The sequence below is a fragment of the Bos mutus genome, chromosome 19 (genome assembly GCF_027580195.1).
Source record: "Bos mutus isolate GX-2022 chromosome 19, NWIPB_WYAK_1.1, whole genome shotgun sequence".
Taxonomy (NCBI): Eukaryota; Metazoa; Chordata; class Mammalia; order Artiodactyla; family Bovidae; genus Bos; species Bos mutus.
Window position 1 is genome coordinate 56,452,689 of NC_091635.1, and position 20,399 is coordinate 56,473,087.

Below are 20,399 nucleotides of genomic sequence, written 5' to 3' on the forward strand. Positions count from 1 at the left end.
TTTATGGGACAATGATCATGAGCCACATGATGTGGGTAGCGGGGCAGGAAACGGAGTCTCCATTTCAGAATCTGCGGCAGGCTCATGCTCTTCAGTGCTGGCTCTGGGCCTGCTTCATCCTCAGTTTCCTCTCTGGTCTTTGGGAAATGGGTCAGAGGACCATGCAGATTTCCTTGGGAAATATGTATAATGATCTCAGCCACATTCTCTTTTCCTCACAGCACTGGTGGGAGTTCTAACTGTGCTTTATAGTTGCCAGAGCCTGTTCATGTCCGTCTTGATTCTTGCCCCAATCAGGGAGGTTGACTGGGTGAAGCTGATTATTTTTGTCATGCGGGTGAGGAAACTGAAGCTCAGCGTTGTTGAGAGACTTGGTCAGGGTCTCAGACAGAGAAGGGGCCGTACTGTGAAACTCCTTCCCCTCTTGTTCCTTGCCCATCTATCCTTTACACCTTGGAGAGCCTTGAGAAATATCTGATTACGCCATTGCCTTGCTTATAATCTTTCCATTCCTCACCCTTATTCTTAGAATAATGCCCACATTTCTTAGCATGCTTACAGGGTCTTTTGCTATCTGGCCCTGCCCACCTCTCTAAATTTCCCCCAGGCTGTTCTCACCACCTACTCCCCAGACTATGCTCTGGCTGTTTTGAATCGCACTGTATCATCCTCCTTCTCACCTCTCTGCCATCTCACCCCTCCACTCCTACTGGGTCTCACCCCTCCACTCCTACTGGGAGGCCCTCTCTACTTACTCACTATTTAAATCTCTATTTAGGCATAACTTCCTCCAAGAAGTTCTCCCTGATCTCTCTTTTAATTAATTCATTTATTTTTGACTGCTCTGAGTGTTCGTTGCTGCACGGAGGCTTCTTCTAGTTGCAGCGAACAAGGGCTACTCTTGGCTGTGGTGGGTGGGCTTCTCACTGCAGTGGCTTCTCTTGTGTGGCGCATGGGCTCTGGCGCACAGGCTCCAGGAGCTGCACTCAGGGGCTCAGTAGTTGTGCATATGGGCTCAGTTGCCCTGCAGCACGTGGAATCATTTCAGACCGGGGATCAAACCCTTGTCCCCTGCATTGGCAGGTGGATGCTTAAACCCTGGACTACCAGGGACGTCCTCTCCCTGGTCTCTTACACTAGGTCAGCTGCTTCTCCTCTGAGCCGCTATCACACCTTCAGGTGGGTCTATCAGACTGCCTCTCCCCCTGGGCAGTAAGCTCTGTGCGCCTGAGGACCGTGTTCATCTCATTGAGGGGCAGCACTGGTGTACCTAGAAGGCTGGCAGGAATCATCCATCAAGGAGTGAGTCCGTTTATGCCTTCTGATGAAATTTCTCAGAGAGCAGATCTTTTCTTGCACACAGATCAGGAGTGCCTGGCTGACTCCTTATGCTGGTTATCCTCCACCTGCTCTCTCAGCCCCAGGAAGAAAAGGAGCCCTAAGCTCTTCTGCTGGGTGTTTTGAGCTGACTTCATCCCAGCAGTGGGAAGTAACCACAGGAGAAGGGAGTGTGGGAGGAGAGCAAGGTAAGGACAGTCCTTTCTGCCCCTTCTTGCTTTGACACTGTGTTCTGAGAGCAGCTACGTCCCTTCAGCAAGGAACCTTCTCCTCCGTCATCCAGTGCCCAGTCTATGCAGCCTTACATCTTCCTCTACCTCTTAGCCCTAGAAGTAGAAATGGCTTCTAACTACTGTTAGTTTCTGGGTGCTTCACCATCAACTGCGTCCTCCCTGAACCCTCACCACATCTCTATAAGTAACATCTTCATTTGGACCATCTGTGGTGGTTTCTATTTCCTGCCAGGTTTCTGACAAAGTACTCTACTTGGTACAGGTAAGATTAGGATTTTCAAATTCTCTGGAATGGTTTATAGCAACTTTAGATTCTTGGAGGTAATTCTCAAGACAGCTCCAGATTGCTGCCTTATTGTACAGATGTAGATAAGAACTTCCAGAAGGCTAGCAATATGATTTCCTCCCTCTGCTTAATTTTCAGTGATTCATCTATGAGCATCACCAGGTGTGATATATCTCAGAAGTCATATTGTTCTAAGAAGATTTGGTATCTATATATCTATTTAATTCAGTGGTAAGGAAAATCTCTCACCCCTGCTTAGGAATGGTTCTTCAATACACAAAAAATTCCTTCTAGTTCATTTTTACTTCCTATCAGTTGACCTCCCCCAATGGTTCCTTGTGAAGTCTACATACACAATTAAACATTTGTTAGAAGGGACACTCATGTGAAAGAAGTTGTAGAGGTCATGAGGTTAGGCATCAGGGTTTCCCTTTAAGATCCTGTAATATTATAACAGTTTTAACTTTAGAGCAAAAGTTGTATTCTCTTAATGGAATATAGGGACAGATTAATTGCCCGCATAAGTGGAGGTTCATTTCTGGGCTCTTGATTGTGTTTCATTGATCTATGTGTCTGTTTTTGTGCCAGTACCATACTGTTTTGGTTATAGTAGCTCTGTAGTAGAATTTAAAATCAGGAAGCATGATACCACTAGCTTCATTCATTTTGTTTCCCCAAGATTGTTTGGCTATTCTGGGTCTTTTGTATTTCCATATGAATTTTAGAAATATTTGTCCCAGTTCTGTGAAAAATACCATTGGTATTTTGATAAGGATTTCATTGAATCTGTAGGTTGCCTGGGTGTAGTATGGTCATTTTAACATTAATTCTTTTAATTCATGAACACGGTGTACCTTGTCATCTCTTTGTGTCATTTTCAATTTCTTTCATTAGTGTCTTAATTGTTTTCTGAGTACAGGTCTTTTGCCTCCTTAGTTAGATTTATTCCTAGGTAGTTAATTCTTTTTGATGCAATTGCAAATGGTATTTTTCCTTAATTTCTCTTTATGATATTTCATTGTTAGTGTATAAAAATGCTACAAGACTGGTAAAGGTCAGTTTTCATTTCAATCACAAAGAAGGTCAATGCCAAAGAGTGTTTACCCTACAGTTGCACTCATTTCACAGGCAAGCAAGGTTATGCTCAAAATCCTTCAATCTAGGCTTCAACAGCATGTGAGACAAGAGCTTCCAATACCTCAGCTGGATTTATAAAGGGCAGAGGAACCAAAGATCAAATTGCCAACATCCACTGGATCATAGAAAAAGCAATAGAATTCCAGAAAAAAACAAAAAACAAAAAACATCTACTTCTGCTTCATTTACAACACTAAAACTTTGGACTGTGTGGATCACAACAAACTGGAAAATTCTTAAATAAGTGGGAATACCAGAACACCTTACCTGTCTCCCAAAAGATGTGTATGAAGGTCAAGAAGCAACAATTAGAACCAGATGTGAAACAATGGGCTGGTTCAAAATTGAGAAAGGCATATGTCAAGGCTGTATATTGTCACCTGCTTATTTCACTTATATGGAGAGTACATCATGTGAAATTCTGGGCTGGATGAATCACACACAAGCTGAAATCAAGATTGCCAGGAGAGATATCAACAGCTTCAGATATGCAGATGACAGCATCCTAATGGCAGAAAGCAAAGAGGAACTGAAGAGCCTCTTGATGAGGGTGAAAGAGGAAAGTGAAAAAGCCAGCTTAAAACTCAACATTCAAAAAAATGAAGACCATGGCATACAGTCCCATCACTTCAAAGGCAAATGGGGAAAAAACAGAAACAGTGGCAGATTTTATTTTCTTGGGCTCCAAAATCACTGCAGATGGTGACTACAGCCGTAAAATTAAAAGACACTTGGCTCCATAAGCTTTCATCTTGGGGGTTTGTCTGGGATCTTCAGGACAAGATGGAGAAGTCTTGAGGCTACTATAAAAATAAGACTGAAAACCAGAAGCAGGAGGCTTAAGTCCAAATCCTGAGAACACCAGAGAACTCCTGACTCCAGGGAACATTAATCGACAGGAGCTCATCAAACACCTCCATACCTACACTGAAACCAAGCACCACCCAAGGGCCAACAAATTCCCGAGCAAGACATACCATGCAAATTCTCCAGCAACACAGGAACACAGCCCTGAGCTTCAATATACAGGTTGCCCAAAGTCACTTCAAACCCACTGACATCTCATAACGCGTTACTGGAGACTTCATTGCACTCCAGAGAGAAGAAATCCAGCTCCACCCACCAGAACACTGACACAAGCTTCCCTAACCAGGAAACCTTGACAAGCCACCGGTCCAACCCCAACCACAGAGAGGAAACTCCACAATAAAGAGAACTCCACAAACTGCCAGAATACAGAAAGGCCACCCCAAACACAACAATATAAACAAGATGAAGAGACAGAGGAATACCCAGCAGGATAAATGCCCACCAAACCAAACAAAAGAGGAAGAGATAGGGAATCTACCTGATAAAGAATTCCAAATAATGATAGTGAAAATGATCCAGAATCTTGAAATCAAAATGGAATCACAGATAAATAGCCTGGAGACAAGGATTGAGAAGATGCAAGAAAGGTTTAACCAGGACCTAGAAGAAATAAAAAAGAGTCAATATATAATGAATAATGCAATAAATGAGATCAAAAACACTCTGGAGGCAACAAATAGTAAAATAACAGAAGCAGAAGATAGGATTAGTGAGGTAGAAGATAGAATGGTAGAAATAAATGAACCACAGAGGAAAAAAGAAAAACGAATTAAAAGAAATGAGGACAATCTCAGAGACCTCTGGGACAATGTTAAATGCCCAACATTCGAATCATAGGAGTCTCAGAAGAAAAAGACAAAAAGAAAGACCATGAGAAAATACTTGAGGAGATAATAGTTGAAAACTTCCCTAAAATGGGGAAGGAAATCATCACCCAAGTCCAAGAAACCCAGAGAGTCCCAAATAGGATAAACCCAAGGCAAAACACCCCAAGACACATACTAATCAAATTAACAAAGAACAAATATTAAAAGCAGCAAGCGAAAAACAACAAATAACACACAAGGGGATTCGCATAAGGATAACAGCTGATCTTTCAATAGAAACTCTTCAGGCCAGGAGGGAATGGCAGGACATACTTGAAGTGATGAAAGAAAATAACCTACAGCCCTGACTACCGTACCCAGCAAGGATCTGTTAGGTAGGTAGAATAGGGGAAAGGAGTCCAAAATGGTGGTGGCTAAAAGACAAGGAAGGTCCAAGGACCAGAGTGAAGACTTCAGGCAGAACAAACAGAACAAACAGCACTCCTGGCTGAGCCCAATTTGCATAGGGCAGGCCCAGGTGGAGGCAAAAAACATATAAAAGGAGGAGCCAAAGCGCTTTCTCTTGACTCTCTCTCCCGCGTGCGTGCACTCTTTTCTTTCTCTCTCTCTCTCCCTCTCTCCTGCTATCTTCTAAATAAAATAGAGCTGTAACACTGATTTGCCTAACAGCTGTAGCACGGTTTGTCCAAGACCCAAGAGCTGTGATGCGCCGAGGGCTTTAATGTCAAATCTTTGTTGTGACGAGACAAAGAACCGAGGAACATAGACTTGCGTGACATCTATGGTGCCATAACTCGGATTTAACCTGGCTGAAACAACCTCCTCGCGGAAGAGGCCAAGCATAGCAGGAGCCCAACTCAGCGAAGCTCCCGCCTAGAAGCAGAAGATGAAGAAACCCAGAGCAGGGGAAGGCCCATCGTGCTGGAAACCGGGACAGTGAAAAACGAACTCAGCAGAAGGCTCACGTGGCCCAGTCTCAGATTCCAGAAGACCTCCGGTTAAGGTAAGAGGTCCTCGCTCCTATGGCTGGAGGGACCTTTACAATCTCTCGTTTCTTGTTTCCTCGAACCTCCTGTGAACAGGCAGGCGGCAGGGGCACAATTGAGGGACTCTGGAGAGGCTGCTCCTCAGCATGTCCCAAAGGCGCTATCTGCTGAGCCCCAGTAGCTGTTACACAAGCCGGTGGGGTTCTTCTGTCCTTTCTCTTCTCTGTGCCAAAGATTAGACCAATGAAACTGTGAGCACCGGTCAGATATTCAGCAAATTTTCCGGCGGGCTATGAAGGGGATTCCTTGGCATGTTTTTCCCACTGCTTTTTCCTCCTGTCCTTCAGCTCTCTCCCGGGACTCAAGCCCGGCCAAAACTAGTGAAATTCAGGCTCTGGTGTCTCATTGCAAAAATTCATTGAGAGACAAAGCAATAAGAGGTAGATTTGTTAGGATCCAGAGAGAAGCCACTCTTCAGGGTGTGAACCATTGCTGAGGGCAAGGGCTGCGGCCATGGTACTAGGCCTGGCTAGGTTTTGTGAGGGGATGGAATTCATATGCTAATGAGTGAGAGGATCATCCCAGCCATTGGGGAACCACCCACTTCTCCCTCTTCTGATCTTGTGCCTTGGAGCTGTCCTGCCACCTCTGGGTGTGTCTGTTGGCTTATAGATTGGGGATTAAGGTTTACTTGAAGTTGACTTGTCATCTTGGACTCAATTGATTTTAATTGGTTTATGTCATTCTTTCAAAGTTTGTGCTCTGCCCCCTTCCCTCCTGTTTCATGCCTTGGGAGGGAAATACTCTATAATATCCAACCCCTAATCCTACCCAATATCGGTCACACTGGAGATCTTGGGGACGCCCAAACTCCAGTCCAGGGGATCCCAGGAGGTCATCACGCCTTGACCTGCCTAGGGATCGGTCTTCGAAAGGTTGTCACGCCTCAACCTGTTTGGGGATCCTCTAGTCCCAGGGGTCCCAGGAGGTCGTCACGCCTCAACCTGCCCAGGGACCCAATCCTTGGGAGGCCATCACGCCTCGACCTGCCCGGGGATTTGATATCTAGGAGGCTGTCACGCCTCAGTCTGCCTGGGGATCTGCACCCTGACCCGGGGATGCCTGGCTCTCAGGTTGCAACAGTTCTGGGTAGGATGAACTTACATCATATCTATTCCCATCCACAGTGGGCAAAACAAACCTCTTAATTCTACCCAGCATTGGTAACACTGGAGATCTTGGGGACGCTCAAACTCCAGTCTGGGGGGGTCCCAGGAGGTCATCACGCCTTGACCTGCCTAGGGATCGGTCTTTGAGAGGTTGTCACGCCTCAACCTGCTCGGGGATCCTCTAGTCCCAGGGGTCCCAGGAGGTTGTCACGCCTCAACCTGCCCAGGGACCCAATTCTCAGGAGGCCGTCACGCCTCGACCTGCCTGGGGATTGGATCTCTAGGAGACTGTCATGCCTCAGCCTGCCTGGGGATCTGCACCCTGACCCAGGGACGCCTGGCTCTCAGGTTGCAACCGTTCTGGGTAGGATAAGCTTTAGAAAGACTTCCCTAAGGAAGTCCACCCATGGAAACATAAAAAAAGCCTACTACTTGTGGGACTGTGCCCAGTCTCAGCAATAACTCAGGAGCCCAGTGAGAACCCCATTGCCTTTCTGGAGAGGCTAAAAGAGGCCATCCAAAAGTTTACCAACCTGGACTTAGACTCTTAAGAGGGACGGGTGATTTTAAAGGACAAATTCCTGTCCCAATGTGCATCAAATATCAGAATTAAGTTACAGCAACTACAACAGCAGGACCCTGCTGCCTCTTTAGATGAGATGGTCCAGACAGCCACCAATACCTTTTATAACAGGGAACAGGAGAAGGAGGCCAAGGCCCAGGAGAAGGAGAGAAAGAAAGAGACAAGGCATGCCCAGATGCTGGCCGCCCTCCAGAGAAGCCCTATGGCAAACCCTGAGTCCTTGAGAGACAAGGCACGAGATAGATGCCTGATCTGTAGACAGGTGGGGCATTGGGCCAAAGAGTGTCCAAACCGTGACAAGTCTCCTAGAACAGTTTGCCACAAATGCCATCAACTGGGACATTAGGTGGCACTCTGTCCTCGGGACCCAAGAGCCTCAAGGTCAAGTGCCAAGCCTTCCCTCACTATGGTTCAAGAGGACTGAAGTGGCCTACTCCAGCCAGCCCGCCTGTCACAGATGACCATCACGGGGCTGGAGCCAAGGGTGCAACTGGATGTGGCAGGTAGGTCCGAGAATTTCTTGGCTGACACAGGGGCTACCTACTCTGTCTTGATCTCCTACTCCGGAGCCTTCTCCTCCCAAACCTGTACCATTTTGGGTTCTACAGGAAAAGCAACTACTAAAAGATTCACCCAAGCACTTCTTTGTTGCTGGGATGGACAAATATTTTCCCACCAGTTTCTGGTGGTCCCTGAGTGTCCTACCCCCTTATTGGGAAGATATATACTCACTAAACTGGGTACCACCCTTGTGATGGGAACTTTTTCAGCCCCTAGAGCTCTACAGCTCCTGGTTACTACTGAAGAACCCATTACACCTTCAATAGAGAGGGACCAAAAACTATGGGAAGACAAAATTAACCCCCAGGTGTGGGACCAGGGGATTCCTGGGCGAGCCCACCAAGCTGAACCGGTTCTCATTGTCCTCCGAGATCCCACTCGGTTTCCTAACCAGAAACAATATCCTCTCAAAAGAGAGGCTCGGGAGGGACTACAGCCTTTAATAAATAAATTCCTTACTTGTGGGCTATTGGTCCCTACCAGTTCGCCATGTAACACCCCAATCCTCTCAGTAAAGAAAAAAGACGTAACCTGGCGAATGGTTCAAGATCTCCGGATTATAAATGAAGCTGTAGTCCCCCTCCATCCCACAGTACCCAATCCCTATGTAATCTTGGGAGAAATCCCACCCAGTGCCAAATGGTTTACTGTCTTGGATCTCAAAGATGCATTTTTTGCATACCACTGGCTAAAGAATCCCAATAACTTTTTGCCTTTGAATGGGAGGCCCCAGGAGAAAAACACCAACAGATGACTTGGACAGTATTACCTCAGGGGTTCAGAGATAGCCCCCACCTGTTTGGACAGGCCCTTAGCTGGGATTTCCTAGATCTGGACCTGGGACCTAATGGGAAAATATTACAATACGTAGATGACCTACTAATCTGCTCTCCAGATGAGAAAAGCGCCCAACAACATGTAATTCAGGTTCTAAACTTCTTGGCAGAAAGGGGATATAAAGTCTCCCGTACTAAGGCACAGATGGTCGAGACAAAGGTCACTTACCTGGGAATTCAGATTACACATGGGTCCAGGAGGCTGTCCTCTGATGGGGTACAAGGAATTCTCCAGTTGCCCTCCCCCACGACTCGAAAACAATTGCGAGCTTTCCTGGGGCTAACTGGTTATTGTAGAATCTGGATACCCAACTATGGTCTAATTGCCCAGCCCTTATATGAAAGCTTAAAGGGACAAGATGATTCAATCCCACTGATGTGGGGAAATCCTCAAAAGGAAGCAGAAGCTACACTAAAACAGGCCTTAACTCAGGCACCTTCCTTGAGGTTGCCAGACCCAGAAAAAGCATTCCAACTTTATGTCCATGAAAGAGAGGGAATAGCCTTGGGAGTGGGATCTGAGCCCCAGCCTGTAGCTTACTTATCCAAGAGGCTCGATCCAACTTCCCAAGGTTGGCCCCCCTGCCTTAGAAATCTTGCAGCTATTGCAATCATGATAGAAGATGCTTTAAAACTCTCCTTTGGGGGCAAACTGTTTTTACCAGCCACCAAGTAAAACAACTCCTAAATGGGAGAGGCCATTTATGGATGTCTGATCAAAGAACCCTCAGATATCATGTAATGCTGATGGAAAATCCAGGCCTCACTATATCCCCTTGTGAGGTTCTTAACCCAGCCACCCTCCTCCATACCCCCGAGGGCTCTCTTCCATTTCACTCTTGTCTAGAAACCTTGGACCACTGGACAAAACCCCGAGAGGGATTGTCAGAAGATCCTCTGACCAATCCTGAGGAAATCTGGTACACTGATGGAAGCAGCTTTGTCTTGGATGGAAAAAGAAGAGCCAGGTATGCAGTAATCTCCAATTTTGAGACCATAGAGGCTAAGCCTCTGCCACCAGGTACTTCAGCCCAATTAGCTGAGCTCATAGCCCTGACTCGAGCTTTAGAGCTGGGAAAAGGAAAAAGAATAGCCATTTACACTGACTCCAAGTATGCCTTTCTGGTGCTACATGCACATGCGGCTGTTTGGAAAGAAAGGGGTCACTTGACCACCCGAGGGTCCCCAATCAAATATGGTGATCAGATTCTTCGACTCTTGGAGGCAGCCCATCTGCCCACTGAGGTTTCAGTCTCCCACTGTAAAGGACACCAAAAAGGGAACATGGAACTGGCACGAGGGAACCAAGCAGCTGATCAGGCAGCTAGGAGAGCAGCATTACAGAACCATGACCTAATAGGGATCGCCACCTTAGTTCCACAGACTAATTTGCCAGAAACTCCTTCATATACTGAAGGTGAGACTCTTAAAGCTAAGAGTGAGGGCTTTCAAGATCATATGGGGTGGTTCCAAAAGGAGGGACTCCTTTTTCTGCCTGAAAACCTCCAATGGAAGTTGGTTAACTCCTTACATGCCACTACTCATTTAGGAGAAAAGGCCCTCCAAAGATTACTAGAAAGGTCCTTCAGAGGAACAGGCTTCCAAACAACTATAAGACAGGTTGTCTCCTCTTGTCGCACTTGCCAATTAAACAACCCCCAAGGAGCTCGAAGACCCCAGCTGGCCCAGCCCATCCAACGACGTAGGGCCTACCCAGGAGAGGACTTGCAGATGAACTTCACCCAGATACCAGTTTCTCAAGGGTATAAATACCTATTAGTTATGATAGATACATTCACAGGATGGATTGAAGACTTTCCCACCCGGACCGAGAAGGCTAAGGCTGCCCAGGTCATTACAAAATGACAATGGGACATCATTTACTTCTAAGGTCACCCGAGGAGTCTCGAAAGCATTGGGCATTACTTATTATCTCCATTGTGCATGGAGGCCTCAATCTTCAGGAAAAGTATAAAGCCAATCAATTCTTAAAATCAGCAATAAAAAAGATAACCCAGGAGACCTCCCTGGGATGGAAGGAGGCTTTACCAATAGCTCTCTTCTGCACCCGCATTGCCCCTAAGGAACAGATTGGTCTTAGTCCTTATGAGATGCTATATGGGAGACCTTTTGTTTATGTCAATGACCTCTTCCTAGATCCAGAGATTCAGACCCTCCAGTCTTATACCATGGCCATTGGGCAATTCCAACAGGATATGCGCTTGTGGGGTATGAACAAGGACCCAAAAGATTCTAAAGAGTCACCACTATATGCTCCAGGAACTCAAGTCCTAATTAAAGTCTGGAAAGATGGGTCCCCAAAGGCTCAACTCCAACCCACATGGAAGGGCCCCTACCCTGTAATACTTTCTACCCCTACTGCAGTCAAGGTACCAGGACATGACTCCTGGATTCACTACTCACGAGTCAAGCCATGGAAAAAAACAGAAGAGGACACTCAATACACCTGTGAGCCCCTGGGAGATCTCAGATACCTATTCAGAACTACCAATGAATGTCATTCTAATGAACACCCCCAAAACCTGGTTTCTGGGGATAAGATTTCTCAGGATAACTCTAAGGAGCCAACACAGCTTGACAGAGACTGTACTCCAAGACAGACAGGAGATAGATCTTCTGATTCCTGAATAAGGAGGGACTTGAGCTATCCTGGCAATGTGAATTTAAAATTGACGAATGTCCCTACTAGTCCTTGTTATGCTATATTGATAATGCTTATGATTATTCCATGTACTGTCAATTGTCTAACTTGTTTTGTCTCTGCCCAGGTCAACCAGCTACAACATGCAGTGCCAGTTCAACAAAGATATAAAACTACAGCTGACCACAGAAAATATCACACACACTTGGACACCGCTATAAGGACTCTGAGGCTTGAGACTAGCAAGAGGGGGAGGCCCAATACCCCTTGCCACCCCAGTTCAGCAGGAAGTAGCCAGAAAGACCTCAACGCCCCTATTCCCAAAGAATTGGGCCTCCCATCTCTTCAGGGGGGAATGTTAGGTAGGTAGAACAGGGAAAAGGAGTCCAAAATGGCGGTGGCTAAAAGACAAGGAAGGTCCAAGGACCAGAGTGAAGACTTCAGGCAGAACAAACAGAACAAACAGCATTCCTGGCTAAGCCCAATTTGCATAGGGCAGGCCCAGGTGGAGGCAAAAAACATATAAAAGGAGGAGCCAAAGCGCGTTCTCTCGGACTCTCTCCCGCGTGCGTGCGCTCTTTTCTCTCGCTCTCTCTCTCTCCTCCTGCTATCTTCTAAATAAAATAGAGCTGTAACACTGATTTGCCTAACAGCTGTAGCACGGTTTGTCCAAGACCCAAGAGCTGTGATGCGCCGAGGGCTTTAATGTCCATCACTCCAAATCTTTGTCGTGACGAGACAAAGAACTGAGGAACATACACTCGCATGACAGATCTCATTCAAATATGAAGGAGAAGTCAAAAGCTTTACAGACAAGCAAAAGCTGAGAGAATTCAGCACCACCAAATCAGCTCTCCAACAAATGCTAAAGGCTCTTCTCTAGACAGGAGACACAAAAAGGGTGTATAAACTCGAACCCAAAACAATAAAGTAAATGGCAAAGGGATCATACTTATCAATAATTACCTTAAACGTAAATGGGTTGAATGCCCCAACCAAAAGACAAAGACTGGCTGAATGGATAAACAAGACCCCTATATATGCTGTCTACAAGAGACCCACCTCAAAACAAGGGACACATACAAGACTGAAAGTGAAGGGCTGGAAAAAGATTTTCCATGCAAATAGGGACCAAAAGAAAGCAGGAGTAGCAATACTCATATCAGATAAAATAGACTTTAAAACAAAGGCTGTGAAAAGAGACAAAGATGGTCACTACCTAATGATCAAAGGATCAATCCAAGAAGAAGATATAACAATTATAAATATATATGCACCCAACACAGGAGCACCGCAATATGTAAGACAAATGCTAACAAGTATGAAAGGAGAAATTAACAATAACACAGTAATAGTGGAAGACTTGAATACCCTACTCACACCTATGGATAGATCAACTAAACAGAAAATTAACAAGGAAACACAAACTTAAAATGATACAATAGACCAGTTAGACCTAATTGATATCTATAGGACATTTCACCCCAAAACAATGAATTTCACCGTTTTCTCAAGTGCACATGGAACCTTCTCCAGGATAGATCACATCGTGGGCCATAAATCTAGCCTTGGTAAACTCAAAAAACTTGAAATCATTCCAAGCATCTTTTCTGACCACAATGCAGTAAGATTTGATCTCAATTACAGGAGAAAAACTATTAAAAATTCCAACATATGGAGGCTGAACAACACGCTGCCATATAACCAACAAATCACAGAAGAAATCAAAAAAGAAGTCAAAATATGCATAGAGATGAATGAAAATGAAAACACAACAACCCAAAACCTGTGGGACACTGTAAAAGCAGTGCTAAGGGGAAGGTTCATAGCAATACAGGCACACCTCAAGAAACAAGAAAAAAGTCAAATAAATAACCTAACTCTACACCTAAAGCAACTAGAAAAGGAAGAAATGAAGAACCTCAGGGTTAGTAGAAGGAAAGAAATCTTAAAAATTAGGGCAGAAATAAATGCAAAAGAAACAAAAGAGACCATAGCAAAAATCAACAAAGCCAAAAGCTGGTTCTTTGAGAAGATAAATAAAATTGACAAACCATTAGCCAGACTCATCAAGAAACAAAGGGAGAAAAATCAAATCAATAAAATTAGAAATGAAAATGGAGAGATCACAACAGACAACACAGAAATACAAAGGCTCATAAGACACTACTGTCGGCAATTATATGCAAATAAAATGGACAACTTGGAAGAAATGGACAAATTCTTAGAAAAGTACAACTTTCCAAAACTGAACCAGGAAGAAATAGAAAATCTTAACAGACCCATCATGGAAATTGAAACTGTAATCAGAAATGTTCCAGCAGACAAAAGCCCAGGTCCAGATGGCTTCACAGCTGAATTCTACAAAAAATTTAGAGAAGAGCTAACACCTATCCTACTCAAACTCTTCCAGAAAATTGCAGAGGAAGATAAACTTCCAGACTCATTCTATGAGGCCACCATCACCCTAATACCAAAACCTGACAAAGATGCCACACAAAAAAGAAAACTACAGGCCAATATCACTGATGAACATAGATGCAAAAATCCTTAACAAAATTCTAGCAATCAGAATCCAACAACACATTAAAAAGATCATACACCATGACCAAGTGGGCTTTATCCCAGGGGTGCAAGGATTCTTCAATATCCGCAAATCAATCAATGTAATACACCACATTAACAAATTGAAAAATAAAAGCCATATGATTATCTCAGTAGATGCAGAGAAAGCCTTTGACAGAATTCAACATCCATTTATGATTAAAAACTCTTCTGAAAGCAGGAATAGAAAGAACATACCTCAACATAATAAAAGCTATATATGACAAACCCACAGCAAACATTATCCTCAATGGTGAAAAATTGAAAGCATTTCCCATAAAGTCAGGAACAAGACAAGGGTGCCCACTCTCACCACTACTATTCAACATAGTTTTGGAAGTTTTGGCCACAGCAATCAGAGCAGAAAAAGAAATAAAAGGAATCCAGATTAGAAAAAAGTAAAACTCTCACTGTTTGCAGATGACATGATCCTCTACATAGAAAACCCTAAAGACTCCACCAGAAAATTACTAGAGCTAATCAATGAATACAGTAAAGTTGCAGGATATAAAATCAACACACAGAAATCCCTTGCATTCCATACACTAATAATGAGAAAACAGAGAAATTAAGGAAACAATTCTATTCACCATTGCAATGAAAAGAATAAAATACTTAGGAATATATCTACCTAAAGAAACTAAAGACCTATATATAGAAAACTATAAAACACTGGTGAAAGAAATCAAAGAGGACACTAATAGATGGAGAAATATACCGTGTTCATGGATCAGAAGAATCAATATAGTGAAAATGAGTATACTACCCAAAGCAATCTATAGATTCAATGCAATTTCTATCAAGCTACCAATAGTATTTTTCACAGATCTAGAACAAATAATTTCACAATTTGTATGGAAATACAAAAAACCTCGAATAGTCAAAGCAATCTTGAGAAAGAAGAATGGAACTGGAGGAATCAATCTGCCTGACTTCAGGCTCTACCACAAAGCCATAGTCATCAAGACAGTAAGGTACTGATACAAAGACAGAAATATAGATCAATGGAACAAAATAGAAAGCCCAGAGATTAATCCACACACGTATGTACACCTTATCTTTGACAAAGGAGGCAAGAATATACAATGGAGAAAAGACAATCTCTTTAACAAGTGGTGCTGGGAAAACTGGTCAGCCACTTGTAAAAGAATGAAACTAGAGCACTTTCTAACACCATACACAAAAATAAACTCAAAATGGATTATAGATCTAAACATAAGACCAGAAATGATAAAACTCCTTGAGGAGAACATAGGCAAAACACTCTCTGACATAAACCACAGCAGGATCCTCTATGACCCACCTCCCAGAATATTGGAAATAAAAGCAAAAATAAACAAATGGGACCTAAGTAAAATTAAAAGCTTCTGCACAATAAAGGAAACTATAAGCAAGGTGAAAAGACAGTCTTCAGAATGGGAGAAAATAAAAGCAAATGAAGCAACTGACAAATAATTTCAAAAATATACAAGCAACTCCCGAAGCTCAATTCCAGAAAAATAAATGACCCAATCAAAAAACGGGCCAAAGACCTAAACAGACATTTCTCCAAACAAGACACAGAGATGGCTAACAAATACATGAAAAGATGCTCAACACCACTCATGATCAGAGAAATGCAAATCAAAACCACAATGAGGTACCATTTCATGCCAGTCAGAATGGCTGCTCTCCAAAAGTCTTCAAGCAATAAATGCTGGAGAGGGTGTGGAGAAAAGGGAACCCTCTTACACTGTTGGTGGGAATGCAAACTAGTACAGCCACTATGGAGAACAGTGTGGAGATTTCTTAAAAAACTGGAAATAGAACTGCCATACGACCCAGCAATCCCACTGCTGGGCATACACACCAAGGAAACCAGAATTGAGAGACATGTGTACCCCAATGTTCATTGCAGCAATGTTTACAACAGCCATGACATGGAAGCAACCTAGATGCCCATCAGCAGATGAATGGATAAGAAAGCTGTGGTACCTATACACAATGGAGTATTACTCAGCCATGAAAAAGAATACATTTGAATCAGTTCTAGTGAGGTGGATGAAATTGGAGCCTACTATACCGAGTGAAGTAAGCCAGAAAGAAAAACACCAATACAGTATACTAATGCATATATATGGCATTTAGAAAGATGGTAATTATAACCCTGTATATGAGACAGCAAAAGAGACACAGATGTACAGAACAGTCTTTTTGGACTCTGTGGGAGAGGGTGAGGGTGGGATGATTTGGGAGAATGGCATTGAAACATGTTATCATATGTGAAACGGATCACCAGTCCAGGTTTGATGCATGAGACAGGGTACTCGGGACTGGTGCACTGGGATGACCCAGAGGGATGGGATGGGGAGGGAGGTGGGAGGTGGGTTCAGGATAGGGAACACATGTACACCCGTGGTGGATTCCTGTTCAGGTCAGATCAGATCAAATCAGTCGCTCAGTCGTGTCCGACTCTTTGCGACCCCATGAATCGCAGAACGCCAGGCCTCCCTGTCCATCACCAACTCCCGGAGTTCACCCAGACTCAGGTCCATCGTGTCAGTGATGCCATCCAACCATCTCATCCTGTGTCGTCCCCTTCTCCTCCTGCCCCTAATCCCTCCAAGCATCAGAGTCTTTTCCAATTAGTCAACTCTTTGCATGAGGTGGCCAAAGTACTGGAGTTTCAGCTTTAGCATCATTCCTTCCAAAGAAATCCCAGGGCTGATCTCCTTCAGAATGGACTGGTTGGATCTCCTTGCAGTCCAAGGGACTCTCAAGAGTCTTCTCCAACACCACAGTCCAAAAGCATCAATTCTTTGGCGCTCAGCCTTCTTCACAGTCCAACTCTCACATCCATACATGACCACAGGAAAAACCATAGCCTTGACTAGATGAACCTTTGTTGGCAAAGTAATGTCTCTGCTTTTGAATATGCTATCTAGGTTGGTCATAACTTTCCTTCCAAGGAGTAAGCGTCTTTTAATTTCATGGCTGCAGTCATCATCTACAGTGATTTTGGAGCCCACAAAAATAAAGTCTGACACTGTTTCCACTGTTTCCCCATCCATTTTCCATGAAGTGATGGGACCGGATGCCATGATCTTCATTTTCTGAATGTTGAGCTTTAAGCCAAGTTTTTCACTCTCCACTTTCACTTTCATCAAGAGGCTTTTGAGTTCCTCTTCACTTTCTGCCATAAGGGTGGTGTCATCTGCATATCTGAGGTTATTGATATTTCTCCCGGCAATCTTGATTCCAGCTTGTGTTTCTTCCAGTCCAGTGTTTCTCATGATGTACTCAGCATATAAATTAAATAAACAGGGTGACAATATACAGCCTTGACGTACTCCTTTTCCTATTTGGAACCAGTCTGTTGTTCCATGTCCAGTTCTAACTGTTGCTTCCTGACCTGTATACGGATTTCTCAAGAGGCAAATCAGGTGGTCTGGTATTCCCATCTCTTTCAGAATTTTCCACAGTTCATTGTGATCCACACCGTCAAAGGCTTTGGCATAGTCAATAAAGCAGAAATAGATTTTTTTTCTGGAACTCTCTTGCTTTTCCCATGATCCAGCGGATGTTGGCAATCTGATCTCTGGTTCCTCTGCCTTTTCTAAAACCAGCTTGAATATCAGGAAGTTCATGGTTCACATATTGCTGAAGCCTGGCTTGGAGAATTTTGAGCATTACTTTACTAGCGTGTGAGATGAGTGCAACTGTGCAGTAGTTTAAGCATTCTTTGGCATTGCCTTTCTTTGGGATTGGAATGAAAACTGACCTTTTCCAGTCCTGTGGCCACTGCTGAGTTTTCCAAATTTGCTGGCATATTGAGTGCAGCACTTTCACAGCATCATCTTTCAGGATTTGGAATAGCTCAACTGGAATTCTATCACCTCCACTAGCTTTGTTCGTAGTGATGCTTTCTAAGACCCACTTGACTTCACATTCCAGGATGCCTGGCTCTAGGTCAGTGATCACACCATCGTGATTACCTGGATTGTGAAGATCTTTTTTGTACAGTTCTTCTGTGTATTCTTGCCATCTCTTCTTAATATCTTTTGCTTCTGTTAGGTGCATACCATTTTTGTCCTTTATCGAGCCCATCTTTGCATGAAATATTCCTTTGGTATCTCTGATTTTCTTGAAGAGATCTCTAGTCTTTCCCATTCTGTTGTTTTCCTCTATTTCTTTGCATTGATCACTGAGGAAGGCTTTCTTATCTCTTCTTGCTATTCTTTGGTACTCTGCATTCAGATGTTTATATCTTCCCTTTTCTCCTTTGCTTTTCACTTCACTTCTTTTCACAGCTATTTGTAAGGCCTCCCCAGACAGCCATTTTTCTTTTTTGCATTTCTTTTCCATGGAGATGGTCTTGATTCCTGTCTCCTGTACAGTGTCACGAGCCTCATTCCATTTTCATCAGGCATTCTATCAGATCTAGGCCCTTAAATCTATTTCTCACTTCCACTGTATAATCATAAGGGATTTGATTTAGATCATACCTGAATGGTCTAGTGGTTTTCCTTACTTTCTTCAATTTAAGTCTGAATTTGGCAATAAGGATTCATGTTGATGCATGGCAAAACCAATACAATATTGTAAAGTAATTAGCCTCCAATTAAAATAAATAAATGTATATTAAAAAAAGAGACTTGTTCTTTGGAAGAAAAGCTATGGCAAACCTAGACAGCAAATTAAAAAGCAGAGACATCACTTTGCTGACAAAGGTCTGTAAGTCAAGGCTATGATTTTTACCAGTAGTTGTGTATAGATGTGAGAATTGCACCATAAAGAAGGTTGAGTGTGGAAGAACTGATGCCGTGGAACTGTGGTGCTGGAGAAGACTCTTAAGCGTCCTTTGGACTACACGGAGATCAAACCAGTCAATCCTAAAGCATAAGCAAAAGTGAAACTCGCTCAGTCATGTCTGACTCTTTGTGACCCCATGGGCTATACAAGTCCATGGAATTCTCCAGGCAGAATACTGGAGTGGGTAGCCTTTCCTTTCTCCAGGGGATCTTCCCAACCCAGGGATTGAACCCAGGTCTCCCACATTGCAGGCAGATTCTTTACCAGCTGGGCCACAAGGAAAGCCCAAGAATACCAGAGTGGGTAGCCTATCCTTTTTCCAGTGGATCTACCCAATCCAGGAATCAAACCGGGGTCTCCTGCAATGCAGGCAGATTCCTTATCAACTGAGCTATTAGGGAATCAACCCTGAATACTCACTGAAGGACTGATGCTGAAGCTCCAATACTTTGGCCACCTGATGTGAGGAGTCCACTCATTGGAAAATACCTTAATGCTGAGAAAGATTGAAGGCAAAAGTAGAAGGGTGTGCCAGAGAATTGGATGATTGTATGGCATCATTGAGTCAATGGACATGAGTTCGAGCACACTCAGGGAGATAGTGAAGGACAGGGAAGCCTGGTGTGCTGCAGTCCATGGAGTTGCAAAGAGTTCAAAATGATTTAGTGACTGAACAGCAATAACAACAACAACAAAAGATGTAACATATTTCTATATATTAATTTTGCACCTGCAACTTTACCAAATTAATTGATGAGTTCTAGTAGTTTTTTTAGTGGTGTCTTTATGATTTTCTAAAGTATCTTGTCATCTGCAAAGAGTGACTATTTTACTTTCTCCTTTCCAACTTATATTCCTGTTATTTCTTTTTCTTGTCTGACTGCTGTGGCTAGAACTTCCAGTGAAAGTGAAAGTGAAGTGAAGTCGCTCAGTCGTGTCTGACTCTTCAGGACTCCATGGACTGCAGCCTATCAGACTCCTCCGTCCATGGGATATTCCAGGCAAAAGTACTGGAGTGGGTTGCCATCGCCTTCTCCGAGAACTTCCAATACTATGTTAAATAAAAGTGGAGAGAGTGGGCCTCCTAGTCTTGTTTCTAATCATAGAGGAAATGCTTTCAGCTTTTCACCATTGAGTCTGATGTTACCTGTGGGCTTGTCATTATTATGTTTAGGTACATTCCATCTATATCCACTTTGCTGAGAGTTCTTATCATAAATGGATGTTGAATTTTGTTAAAAGTTTTTCTGAATGTATTGAAATGATTGTATGTATGGCTTTTAGAGTTAAAATCATCATATTATTTATTGATAGAATGATTTATTCTCAATTCTTTTTATTATTTATTTACTTAAAAAATTTTATTTGATTATAGTTGATTTACAATACTGTACATTTCAGATGTACAACGAATTGATTCAGTTATACACATCAGTTAAGTTCAGTTACTCAGTTGTGTCCGACTCTTTGCAACCCCATGAACCACAGCATGCCAGGCCTCCCAGTCCATCACCAA